The sequence below is a fragment of the Rhinatrema bivittatum genome, chromosome 16, assembly GCF_901001135.1.
Source record: "Rhinatrema bivittatum chromosome 16, aRhiBiv1.1, whole genome shotgun sequence".
Taxonomy (NCBI): Eukaryota; Metazoa; Chordata; class Amphibia; order Gymnophiona; family Rhinatrematidae; genus Rhinatrema; species Rhinatrema bivittatum.
This window is the reverse complement of record NC_042630.1, coordinates 19,211,985-19,222,716: the sequence shown is the minus strand read 5'-3', so window position 1 is coordinate 19,222,716 and position 10,732 is coordinate 19,211,985. Positions and strand designations below refer to the sequence as shown.

General features: G+C 47.1%; 1 protein-coding gene across 1 annotated transcript in view; it reads left to right on the top strand.

The window, feature by feature from the left end:
• Window positions 1-405: 405 nt before the first annotated feature.
• LOC115078233 (phospholipid scramblase 3-like) overlaps window positions 406-10,732 on the top strand; it is a 34,857-nt gene continuing 24,530 nt past the window's right edge. Inside the window, exon 1 of the mRNA XM_029581021.1 lies at window positions 406-494. The gene's annotated coding sequence lies outside the window, so the exon portion shown is untranslated. The remainder of the gene's footprint in view (window positions 495-10,732) is intronic.

Below are 10,732 nucleotides of genomic sequence, written 5' to 3'. Positions count from 1 at the left end.
GAATTGGGAGAAAATCCTTTTGGATCTGAAGGGGGGTGGTGGGGGGGGGGGCAGGGCAGAGTTTATAGGAAGATGCAGACCATTCCCGATCTTCTGCCAGGTCGCCCAGCCGGACCCTTATTTTTTAACCTCGGCAAATTGCGGCCGTTTCCCCCGCCGCTGACCCCGACCTGATTTCCGTTCTCCCTCGGTCCACTTGTGGAGCCTGTGGCCGCCGTCGGCCAGGCTGGAGCGGGGCAGCCTCCTCCCTGCACTCCGGGCTTTACTTGGGGGGCGGGGGGTAGGCCGTGTACCGGGGGCCCGTTTGTACCGTGAAGGGGAAGCAGAAAAGGACTTGGCTGCTTTCCCCCATCCCACAAACGTGAGGGCGGGGGCGTGGAATCAGGCCCCGCCCCCCCCAGCCACAACACCGCCAGGCCCCGCCCTCTTCGCTTTCACAGCCAAAAGCAGCAGGCAAGCAGGAAAGGGCGAGAGCGGGGGCGTCTGGCTGACAGGTAAGGGACCGGGTCTGCCCCCCCCCCCCCCCCCCCCAATCTCCGTGCACAGTGCGGGGAAAAGTTTGGCCCCGATCAACAGATGAACGGAGGCTGCTGGTAAACAGGCGGAAGGGCGCGGTCTCCCTCTTCTGTCTGGCTGGCCGGGGCCCCCGATCGCATGCGGATCTCTGATCAAACCTCTGCCTCTTTCACGCTCCTTCTCCTCCCGCTGTTCCTGCCCCTCTCCCCTTCTGTCTGAATAGGGCCGGTGCCAGCGACCAATTATTGTCCCGGCCTGCCAGAAAAAGCCCAGCTCCTTCCAGCAACTTAAACTTCACTCTCGGGGTCTTCACCCCTGCCCAAGAGTATTAGGTGCCCCGGGCAAATCTTATACCCTCGCACCCCTGCCTCCTGCTCTCTCCACCCACACAGTTAAAAATTATGCATTTATAATAGAAATAGATTTTACATGAAAAAGAATATTCAAAGTATGGTGGTCTGAGGTAAAATAAATAGCACAACATGTATTTGCATGCACTTCTTTAATGCCAACCAGAAAACACCATTAAAAAAAAACTCCACTTGGTATTAGGGCTACTGTAATGCATGTTGGGTGTGGGCTTGACCCTCAGAAAGCCAGGAGTAAATTCCAATTAAAGTGTAATAAACATCCCACACCAAAACAGCACTGACTTCCAGCACTTAAAAATGTAACAACCCTACCTATGAAAAGGCAACACAGCAAATACTACACCAGGCCCTAAAACACCAGCACACCTCCTATTAGGAAAACAGAACAAACAGGCCGATACAGTACAGTTCGCTCCGGCAGAGCGCACTGTTAACCCACGTTTGGACGCACGTTTTCGACGCACTATCTTTACCCCTTATTCAGTAAGGGATAGTAGCGCATCGAAAACGCGCGTCCAACCCCCCCAAAACTAATAGCGCCCGCAACATGCAAATGCATGTTGATGGCCCTATAAGTTATTCCTGCGTGATTCAGTAAGTAAAATGTGCAGCCAAGCCGCACATTTTACTTTCAGAAATTAGCGCCTACCCAAAGTTAGATGTTAATTTCTGCCTGCACCGGGAAAGTGTACACCCTCTGACTTAATATCATAGCGATATTAAGTCGGAGGTCCCAAAAGTTAAAAATAATTAAAAATTTAAAATTGGCTCGCGGGTTGAAAACCAGACGCTCAATTTTGCCGGCATCCGGTTTCCTAACCCGTGGCTGTCAGCGGGTTTGAGAACCGACGCCGGCAAAATTGAGCGTCGGCTGTCAAACTCGCTGACAGCCGCCGCTCCTATCAAAAAAGAGGTGCGTCCCTAGCGCCTCTTTTTAGCACGGGCCCTCATTTGCATGCGGGCCGATACTAAATCGCGCGCACAGGAGAGTGGCCTGTGCGCGCGCTCGCTCGCTCTCCTGTGACTTTTACTGTATCGGCCCGAAACCAAGCTGCTAGCCTGTAAGATTCCTACAAGGTGAACCTTCAGCCTTGTTCCCACCCTCCAATTTAATTGTCAGGCCCAAAAAGCACCCCTCCCCCCCCCCCCCAAAATATTGCTAATTAATCATGAAGCCCCCACCACCATGTCTCCCAGGACAGTCCTGAAGAAACCCACAACTGGATGTCATATTTTTTAATAATAAACTTTTTCATATATAATACATAGGGCAAATATGATTCAGAAACAAGGTCAGACTATTTATTTGAAAATGCAAGTTCTGCCTCATTCAGCTAGTTCCTGCTCAAGGCAGATTATAACTGAACATAAACATCAAAGACCAGAACCCTGAAACATGTACAAGGCGGAATAAAAGCAGAACAAATCAAGCCCAGCCCCTTCCCCCACCCCATGCCTCAGTTATGGTATTCAAGACACTGCCCTCATGAAGATCTTACACGAATCCCATCTGCAGTGCCACCTTTTTGAAGCTGCTTTTAAGCCTTAGGCCTGATTGTCTGCTTTTTCACCATCGGCTTGCTTTGCTTTATGAAATGCACCAAGTCTTCAGACCTGTATGTTTGTCTTATTAGATTGTAAGCTCTAGGGAGCAGAGACTGTCTTTTTTTTTTTTTTTTTTGTGGTGGTTCGTATAGCGCTGCGTATGTCGTGTAGCGCTATAGAAATGTTACCTAGTAGTGACACAAATTCATTGGTCGTATTAATGAGCGTCCCCCCCTGGATGTGTACATTTCAGCTTGATCGATTGCCCTCTGGCAGTCTGATGAATGTGTCATCTCTGAAATATAAGGGATAGGCTGCCAAAAACAATAACATTTCTAATCCGAGTGTTTTTTGTTTTTTTGTTTTTGTTTTGAACGTTTCGGTTTGTTATGTTTTTACCCTTGATTTGTTTTTTAAATATGGGTTGGGCTGGATTGATCTGATCTGAAAATGATGATCTGCTTTTTTTTTTTTTGTGACTCGCCTTGAGGTTTCCAAGAACAACCAGATAAATAAATGGGAGATGTTTTTCCCTAACCACGGCAAAAAAAAAAAAAAAAAAAAAAATCAATCAGATTCTCGGTAACAGTGACACAAATGTCCTCCTGACCACTCGGTGAAGTAACACAAAACCCTGCTAAAAAAAAAAAAAAAAGGACACTCAGAGCCCAATTCAGCAGTAATTCTCGGATTTACTAGCACTACTATCACTTCTGTAGCGCGCCTCGGTGTACACAGCCCTGCACAAAACTTTGGGAATTTAAATGTATTAAGAAAATGGAGGCCGGGGGAAAGATCCAGGCAGTGAGTGCTGTTTTGGCAGGTCAGGTGTGCTTTTTGCAAGGTTTTGTGTTACTCCACCCAGTGCCTGATACCGGAGGAGGTTATTGTGGAGGTGATATCAGAATTTGAAGTGAGGAGAGAGCCCTCAGTTCTGCTCTGCCCTTGTTGTTAAGCTGTCTACAGAACCGGAGGTGCAGCTATTAGTGGCCCCTCCCTCTGTCTCCCCCCCCCCCCCCCCCGGCCGTCTCTCTCTTCCCCTCTGTCTGTCTCTGTTTCCGTGATAGACATTCCCCCCCCCTTCAGTTGTACAGTTTTTTTCCTGTTCATCTTTTATTTCCTCTCTCCCTCTCCCACTCCCTCTCTCGCCCCCTCCCTTTCCAGTTCAAGAACCTTCTCTGGCCCGAATTTTTCCCTGTGTTGCCAACAAAGGAAAGAATTACTCAATACTGACGGCCTAAAAGTCCTTGGAGCTGGGGGCTGGATTTGGCCCTTCTCTCTTCCCCTACCGGGAACTGGTGGCCATGTTAGTAAAGGCGCAGGAAGAGATCAGCAGCCCAAACCTGGGCTTTACCTACCTCACAGACACTGACTGGCCCACATGTAAAGAAGACTGCCCGTTGGGGAGAATATTTGCCTGTGTAACCCCCATCCCTGGGTGGGTGATGGGGCCCGAAAGGATTTTAAAAGTCTCTTTGGGGCTGGACCCACTCCTGAGCAGCTCGGACACTGTTCTCTTACTTTTACCCTGGGGTCTGGAGTCTTTGTAGATGGGGGAGGGGAAAAACCCCTTTCGAGGCCCAGATGTGACAGGGTTGTGCTTTCTTTTCCCTGGGATATGTACACTCCCCCCCCCCCCCCCCCAATATGCCTGAGGAAGCTGCAGGTACCAGAAAAAATACACCGGAGACTTTATTTTTCGTGCCCAAAATGAAACATTTTTACTGATGAGAGGTGAAATAATGGCACAACTCAAAAACAAAACAGGTGACTGTTGCAGTTCTTTTTTTATTTATTATTTATTTAAGGCTTTTATATACCGACTTTCTTGATACAGATCAAATCAACTCGGTGTACATCGAACTAAGCAGAACTATAACCAACAATTCAACAAGAGACATTTAGAAGGAGCATAAAAGTTACATTATAACAAGGTTGCCTTAAGTGGGAGAAGGAAAAAAAAGAGGGGGAGAACGAAAGATAAATGATTAAATACAATAAATTACTATATACAATGGAGTATGGGATGGAGGCAGAGGCCAAACCTCATGATAAGATGCGAGCAAGATTAGCATTTGATTATTTACATAAGTGATATGAGGATTCTAAATCAGCCTGTAGAGCTGGTATCTGGGAAGGCTCGGCAGCAAGGTCCAGCAGGGCAGCAAGGTCAGCAAGGTCCAGCAAGGCTCGGCAGCAAGGTCCAGCAGGGCAGCAAGGTCAGCAAGGTCCAGCAAGGCTCGGCAGCAAGGTCCAGCAGGGCAGCAAGGTCTCGCTCTGTGCAAGGTCCAGGCGTAAGGGAAACACTCGCCGTCCCTGGCTTGAATTAATGAGGTTCCCAAAGTAGTTAGGGGCATCCTTGTTGGAACGGGAAAACAAAACCTCCATCTGGATAAAAAAAAACCCCATCTCTTTCACTGCCAGTGCACAAAATCTCCCTCTCCCAGGGGCGAAGCCTCCTACAGGGGGTGCTCGGATGTATTTGAAGTCTGCTTTTACTCACAGCTCTCCTCAGTCCTTCTCCATCGCACGCACTGGGTTCCAATCCCCAGCTTGGAACGCGCAGCTCTCGATGTTCCTTACCCGGGCAGGACCAAGAGGCCCTTTGGGCCAAAATCTTAGGTCAAACACCCAGAGGTTTCCCTGCAGCGGGTCGCCGCCTTGGAAGGTCACAGCGGGGCAGGGCCCTCCCTATCCTGGGCTCTCCCCTTACCCGCAGCCGTTCCCAGGAGTCTCATCAAAAAAATAAGCCAAGAACAGCCCAGCTCCCTGCAGGCAAGGAGCACCTGAGTCCAAGGCTAAGCCCCAAAACTCAAGGAAGGAAACATTTCCAGGGCTCAGCTGAACTGCACTGCCCTGGGGCGCTCAGGAGGCAGCCGCTTTTAACCCCTCACAGAGGGGACGGGAAGGGGCTGGTGCCTCCCCCTCTCTAACCTACACTGCTCTCTCCTTTGATAGAGCACAGTTAGTAACGCTCCCTCAAAGGGGCTGCTGCGGGTGCTTTACTGGCATTAGATTCTGCCTGGCGCTCTGGCATGCGGGGCCGGGGGTGAGCACTCGCTGTGCTGGGACCCTCTCGCACCATGTGGATGGGAATCTGGGGACCTCGCTGCCTTTTCCCTGGGGATTTACATAAAGAACACCCCAGCAATCCCACCTTTGCTGCCGTGGAGCCTCGCGTGATGGGCTAAAACCCCGCACACAGTCTGAAACGCAGCAAGAGAAGTTCGCTCCAGATAGGTGGGAGGGTAAGGCAAAGACTGTAAAACTGGGCCAAGAGCGAGATTCCTGATCAAAGCAACCCCTTGCATTTGTTCTCTTCTGTTAAGAGCGGCCATTAGCAGAAGAATGACACCCCAGGGTTCTGCAGGAACTCAAAAATGAAATTTCAGACCTATTGGTAAAAATTTGTAACCTATCATTAAAATCATCCATTGTACCTGAAGACTGGAGGGTGGCCAATGTAACCCCAATATTTAAAAAAGGCTCCAGGGGCGATCCGGGTAACTATAGACCAGTGAGCCTGACTTCAGTGCCGGGAAAATAGTGGAAACTATTCTCAAGATCAAAATCACAGAACACATAGAAAGACATGGTTTAATGGAACACAGTCAGCATGGATTTACCCAAGGGAAGTCTTGCCTCACAAATCTGCTTCATTTTTTTGAAGGGGTTAATAAACATGTGGATAAAGGTGAACCGGTAGATATAGTATACTTGGATTTTCAGAAGGCGTTTGACAAAGTTCCTCATGAGAGGCTTCTAGGAAAAGTAAAAAGTCATGGGATAGGTGGTGATGTCCTTTCGTGGATTGCAAACTGGCTAAAAGACAGGAAACAGAGAGTAGGATTAAATGGGCAATTTTCTCAGTGGAAGGGAGTGGACAGTGGAGTGCCTCAGGGATCTGTATTGGGTCCCTTACTTTTCAATATATTTATAAATTTATGTATTTATTTATTTGCAGTTTTTATATACCGACATTTGTTTAGTAACCTCAAATCTGTTCACAATTAACAGAAACATTGCAACTGTGCTAAATGATCTGGAAAGGGATACAATGAGTGATGTAATCAAATTTGCAGATGATAGAAAATTATTCAGAGTAGTTAATTCACAAGCGGATTGTGATAAATTGCAGGAAGACCTTGTGAGACTGGAAAATTGGGCATTACTGGCATCAGTAGCATGGGATTTACTTAGTTTTTGGGTAATTGCCAGTTTCTTATAGCCTGGATTGGCCACTGTTGGAAACAGGATGCTGGGCTTGATGGACCCTTGGTCTGACCCAGTATGGCTTGTTCTTATGTGAAACAGCTGAATGGCTGCAGCTTTCAGATGCAAACGTAAACGTTTTCACATTTGCTCTAGAACAGTTCTTTGTTAATGAGCAGTCTTCAGTCTTCTTGCAAACACAACTTCTCTCTTCCTGTCTTTTACCTCTCATTAATATTTCCTGTTTTTCCTCGTTTCCCTTTATTTTACAGGTTATTAAGCACCCAATGAGCACCAGCAGATACTCAGCTTCCATTAGACACTGTAGTGCCATTTGCTCAAATCAGTATAATTCTGATCCGAATTTCTGAACTAATGTAAGTGTGTGTGAGTGCAACAGTGGTGAACTCACAATTACACTCGGAGGTGTTCTGCAGCCGCTGCTGTCCAGATGCACGGAAGGCTTTCTCAGCCGCTTCTTGATCCTCTCACCCTGTTTTCCAGAAGTTACCCCTCTCCCTGACTTTAACAAATCCGCAAAGCAAAACCTGCCCCTGGTTTCCCCGTATAAAAACCGATGTGATCTTTATTTCATATAGGAACACCGGTATATAAAAATCTAAAAATAAATAAATAAATAAATAAATATCGTCAGCAGACTGAGGTAGGGCTCTTCCCTCTGCAATTTACTGCACTCGAGCTAGGTTACACATACCAACAGCCAAATAAAACAGAAATTGCGGTTTTCTTTAGATCACAGCAGTTTGCGGTGTGCATAGGAATATTTCCCACTGGCTGAGTGAGAGGAAACAGTCTTAAATGTCTCTTGTAGTTCCCTTATCTAAAAAATGTATAAGCTGCACTATCTTCCATTCTAGGCAGCTCACAGATAAATATGCATAATTAAATACATAAATCATATGGATAATTAAATACATAAATCAGAAACAAGACAAATAAAACCACAACCTAAAAACTAAAAATCACTGCCAGCCACTGCATCAACTCAGCAACCGCTTGCACAGTAAAACCTATTAACACATCTTGTAAAAAAATATATAGATTATAAAAGTCTCTGTTTTATGTACTAGCTCCTGCATCAGGTCATTAACACTTGCTCAAATAGGTAAGCGTTTAACAATTTCCGGAACTGGACAACTGGAGGTTCAGATTTCGGCTTCCCGGGCAATGCATTCCATCATGCTGGGCCGGGCAACCCTGGACAGCCACGCCCTCAGTTCTGCAAGACGCAGCTGCTTGACCGATAGAACCTCTCAAGAGTGCACAAGAGGCAGAGTTCAAGCCCATACCATCTAATCATAGGATTAAGACAAGCCGGAGCAATTCCAGAAATTGCCTTGAAAATCTGCATTACAGTATGGAACAAGACATCAGAATTATTACAGGCAAGAGAAGCAGTCCTAGAAGGAACAACGTGAGGCCTTATTAATCAGCTGAAAAAAAACCCCTTTCTTTTCCTGTAATCAATGGCGTCTCTAGGTTTCACTTTACGCCATGAACGTTCCTGGCATCTCATGTTTGGTTGGCAGCAACGAGCTCACTGGAAAAACAAGGGGGCTGGACGTGATCTCGTGCCAGAGGAAGCAGGCAAAGGAGCAACAGTGTCTAAGGTATCTCTAACCGGAGAAGAAAAGCATGTAAACGTTGCTCCAACATTTACCAACTCCTTATTTAATGGATCCCCAAGCTTGGTGGTCAAGACCTCTCACACCAGATCCTCAAGTCAGCACCTTTACAAAATTTCAGGGTACGTGTTTCTGTTTAATGTTTTTTTTTTTTTCCAAACATTATTTATTAGGAACACTGCAACATGACCTCAAACGTACAATAGACATGTGTGCAAGTAGTGAAGCAGCACTCCTATCCAATTTTTCCTCATAACCCCCATCCCCCTCCTTCCCAAGAGCAAAAAGTGTGACCCTAATAAAAATCGACACTAGTACAGGAGAATTGCTAGCCGTTTGGGCTTCGAGTCTCACCCTGAAATATCCAGAGGGAAGAGCATCTGCACAGTGACTGGCAAAGACCCCACGTGTCCTTTGAAGAGCACCTTCTTCCTACGGGAGAGACGGGGGGAATTGCGAGCCATATTCCAGCTGAAACAGCTCTGTCATCAGAGATCTCCACGTGGCCTCGGCTGGGGGTGTAGTGAAGTAAGAGGCATTTTTTTTTTTACCAATTAAACACCCCTTAGAAATAAATACAACATTGTCAACATTTAGTGATTCATCGCCACTGTCTTTGTTTTAAAATACGAAAAGAACAAGACCAAGGAACGTCTACAGCAAAACAAGCAGAAACCTGTTTGCGCAAAATATTTGTACACGTTTGCCCTTCCTCAAACAATGGATAGGATTAGCATGAGAGCAGCCGCGTTTGACACGTACACTAGAAGCAGTGAGTAGGGGAGTGCATTGCTGTATGAAAAATCATGGTTTGCATTTCTCTGAGGTTCACAGTTATTTTATTAGTAGAGAGAGAATCTCGGAGCATGATATTGTTGCATCCGTCGGTCTCAGATGGCATCGACCTCTGTGCCTCAACTTTCTGCCTTCTCTCTCCTCAAACCTTGGGAAGATGGCTACTGCCGCATTTTCATGCCGCTCTGTTCGGCATGCCCGGATCGGCGACGGTGTTCGCCATGGATTTCCTGAGGGCTTCCTAGGGTGCTCACGCGCATGCCACCCACGTCTTTATCCACGTCATGGCGGGAACCTCGGGGGCGTCCCCTCTGAGTGACGTCACGACATCCAGGTATTTAGCCCGCCCTTCGTTTGCTTAACAAACTGAGTTCGCAAGGATTGGATTGCCTCCGGTCTAAGCTGCTCTGCGGCTTCCTGGCTGCCGCAGGAAGCTCTCTCTGCCCTTCAGGGTAATTCATCGCTAACCTGGGTATCTGCTCCTCAGGGGCCCTTATGCTCTCTTACAGGTACCTATCTGGGATATCAGGTACTCGCTCCTCGAGGGCCTGCTCTTCCTACTCTGGTGCCTTACTGATTTACTTCTGCCTGCCAGGATCTTCATCAATACAGCTCTCTACTTCAGTGAGTAACTAACCTTATCAGTCTGTCTCACCTCCAGCTTCAGCGCTCAGAGTCTGCATCTCTACTACCTTGCGCTGCCTACCATCTACTCGAGTGTGGGACTGGTCTCCTCTGCTGAGGACCCCTGGACTGCTTCTACTAAGTTACCTCACTGCTGCCCCTCCTGTGTTTGTGTGTATAGAGTCTAGCCTAGTACTGCGGCTCCTCCCACAAGCACAACTGGTTAACCAAGCCGTCCCAGCCAAGGGACCTGGAGTCATCTGATGTTAGATGTGCTCACCACCACCCCAAACCAATATAACAATTAACATTCTACATGCACTGCAGAAAGAAACTCAGAAACGTGCGCTTGAATAGTGCAAATTTAAAAACAATGTCACAAAAACTCCCTCCAGCACAACAACCCACCAACAGGTTGTGGAGGGACTCTGAAGATGTATTTATGGAACACGTTCCTTGTTCCTCTTTCTGGCCCTGGGAAGAAAAGATTAACAAGAGTATTTAGTACGGCCCTGGATCAGCCATCTTCAGCCGTGTCGCTTATCATCTGCCAGCAGCGAATTCAAAAATTCTGAGGCTGATCCGGGATTTTCAAACACGTGTGTATTCCCTTGATCCCAAACTTTCAGTTTTGCTGGATATAATGAGGAGAAGCGAATTTTCTTGGCCATCAAGGCTGTGCAAATTGCTGAGAACTCTCTCACCGCAGACTAGCTACACGTGCTGAAAAGTCTTGGAAGAGCAGGATCTTTTTGTTCTCGTACTGAAAATCTCTTGCTTTGCGATAGTGCTGAAGGATTAATACTTTATGTGCATAATTCAAAAATCTCGCAGCTGCAACTCGCAGCTTGCGACTGGTATCAGCCATGGCTTTATTCCAATTCGATGAGCCTGATAGCAGAGTGCGAACTATAGGGGTCAGCCAGGTTTCTAAAACACATGGAAGGTCCGCTTCAGGAACAGACTCTGGGATGCCAATAAATCTTAAGTTGTTCTTCCTAGAGCGATTCTCTAGGTCGTCGA